The 2,821-nt window shown below is 41.7% G+C and overlaps 1 non-coding gene across 1 annotated transcript; it reads left to right on the top strand.

The window, feature by feature from the left end:
- Positions 1–275: 275 nt before the first annotated feature.
- Trnas-cga (transfer RNA serine (anticodon CGA)) lies at positions 276–350 on the top strand. Its single transcript has one exon. It is a non-coding gene; the product is annotated as a tRNA-Ser (tRNA).
- The last annotated feature ends 2,471 nt before the right edge of the window (positions 351–2,821 follow it).

The raw sequence follows: 2,821 nt of genomic DNA, 5'->3' as shown, positions 1-2,821 counted from the left end.
TTCACTCTGCAGCGGAGCGTGCGCTGATATGAAACTTCCTGACAGATTAAAACTGTGTGCCCGACCGAGACTCGAACTCGGGACCTTTGCCTTTGCCAGAGTGAAAATCTCATTCTGGAAACATCCCCCAGGCTGTGGCTAAGCCATGTCTCCGCAATATCCTTTCTTTCAGGAGTGCTAGTTCTGCAAGGTTCGCAGGAGAGCTTCTGTAAAGTTTGGAAGGTAGGAGACGAGGTACTGGCAGAAGTAAAGCTGTGAGTACCGAGCGTGAGTCGTGCTTCGGTAGCTCAGTTGGTAGAGCACTTGCCCGCGAAAGGCAAAGGTCCCGAGTTCGAATCTCGGTCGGGCACACAGTTTTAATCTGCCAGGAAGTTTCGTGTTTTGTATTAGTTATATCTCCATTTTCGTTGTTGGTTGGTTGGTTGGTTTGGGGAAGGAGACCAGACAGCGAGGTCATCGGTCTCATCGGATTAGGGAAGGACGGGGAAGGAAGTCGGCCGTGCCCTTTGAAAGGAACCATCCCGGCATTTGCCTGGAGCGATTTAGGGAAATCACGGAAAACCTAAATCAGGATGGCCGGACGCGGGATTGAACCGTCGTCCTCCCGAATGCGAGTCCAGTGTCTAACCACTGCGCCACCTCGCTCGGTATTTTTTCGTTGTTATTACAGCAGTTAATGAATAGTTAACACTCAAGTGCAAAGGTATGCCATTGTTCCCTAGATTATTCAAAACTGTTTGTAAGTTTTTGTTGTGTTTCCTCTATAATGATTTAGCAGAATGGCAACCAGATGGAGGTATTGAATTACCAGCTGACAGCTTCCGTTATATCCGGGCACAAAATTTGTGATGCATTTAAAGCTTACTATGGAATCTCGGTCGGAGATTTGGTTGTTTCTTGCGCTTCTCATGTATTATGTGGAAGCTGCAGATCTGCTGGCTTCGTGGGATAAGAAAGAGTGTGCCTTTTGCAGTCCCTCGTATTTGGTGGGGGGGGGGGGGGGGGGGGGGGTCACAAACCATCCTTGTTCGTGCTATTTGTGTAATGTGGACACACTCCACGTGCGTAAATTGGGACTAATTAAACAGTTCAGTAAAGTTTTGGCTAGTGATTCGACTGCCCTGCATTCAAATATCTGATGCAAAAGTGAAAGATGGAATATTTATACAGCCAAAAGTTGGGCATGTTACAATCAATAAAAGGATCTGGAAGATGCTGTGACTCCAGCAGGGAGAAGGCGGGGGTGTATGAGAATAATTGAGACTGCTGTAAACTGAATCTTTAATTAAGTGATATGTAATTCTTTTTAATATGCTATTGTATGTGCGGTCACATTTTTTTTCTGTTTTAGAGCTCTAAAAAGTAACTTCTTATTCTACCTGTGTAAAATTAGTGGGACGACCGGTTGCGACTGGTGTAATGGCCACAAAAACTACCAAGAGATGGCACACAAAACAAGCCAGAATACATTTGAGGACTCAACTAAAAAAGCATGCGAAATTTAAAAGAACGCCAGATTGGCGATATTATACTCCAGCTCGAAACTTAGTGCGCACTTCAGTACGAGAAGCTTTTAATAATTTCCACAGCCAAACCTGTCACCAAATCTGGTAGATAATCCAAAGGGATTCTGGTCGTATGCAAATAACACTAGTGGCAAGACAAATCAATACCTTCAGTGCGCGATAGCAATGGTGATGTCAATAATGACAGTGCCACTAAAGTAAATTCTTTTACCAAAGGTGATGAAGTAAATATTTCAGAATTCAAGTCGAGAACAAATGCGAACATGAGTTACTTATACTTCCTTAAATCACTTAATAAGCCAAGTCCTCTGTTGCAGACTAGGCCCATTCAGAGTACACTTATACAATAACGCCATACTTATCAATTATATACCATTGCCATCGAAATATCTGTGCTTAAGGAATAGAGAACTGCACAGCACACCAACTCCTCTGCCAGGTTACTTAATCATGAACTGTGGATTTGGATGTAAATGAGGCCTTTTGATGTTAAACTAGCTCATTATTGGCGCTTTTTAAAATAAATATTTTTATTACATTCCTGTTTTGATCTCTGATGCTTTTAAAGGTTTTAAGGCCAATCTTTTATTGGTGTCTGATAAATACTTTGCTAATAGCGCCTTCTGATCCAATTATTGGCACCCCTCCCCCCCCCCCCCCCCAAAAAAAAAGAAAATATAATTTTGACATTAAATTATATGCTGGTCCATGGATTTCCAGGCAAAGAAAGAAGTGAGAACTACCTAAAACTAGTTGCTTTAATACAAAGCTGCAAGGTCCTTTGAATGCTGCATATCAATTAAAGGGTGATACTTGCGTTCACATATTGACTTCTTTAGATAGAATTTGGAAGAAGTGGTTGAAGAACGCGATGATCGTTTTCTCCAAAACGTTCAGTCTGTGGAAAAAAGATATCAAGGACAGTGGAATACAACTATCTCAAGGGACTATATCTGTAGCTTGCACTGGGGATAATCAGATATATTAATAACGGATTTTGGTGAGTCTCAAGCATGTTGTAGAGGGACCTGCCTTTGTACTCAGCCAGCGACTTATGTGCCAGACCCCATTTTCTGACAAAATCGATGTTGATGTTTTATGCGTGCCTCCTACAACTGTAGCTTCAGTTATGTTTCAACCTAGCTGTAGTGTCTGGCATGAAAATAGCGCTTCAAGGTCATATCGCCGTCTTACAGTGTTCTTTTATACTGATAATTTCAAATGTTTGTTAAAAATAAAAAAAATGTTGGGCAACTCTATTTTTAGTTTAGAATATGATGGAATACTTTCCAAAA

The sequence above is a fragment of the Schistocerca serialis genome, chromosome 5 (assembly GCF_023864345.2).
Source record: "Schistocerca serialis cubense isolate TAMUIC-IGC-003099 chromosome 5, iqSchSeri2.2, whole genome shotgun sequence".
In the NCBI taxonomy this organism is placed as follows: domain Eukaryota; kingdom Metazoa; phylum Arthropoda; class Insecta; order Orthoptera; family Acrididae; genus Schistocerca; species Schistocerca serialis.
The sequence above is the reverse complement of the archived record's forward strand: the minus strand, read 5'-3'. Positions and strand labels throughout refer to the sequence as shown.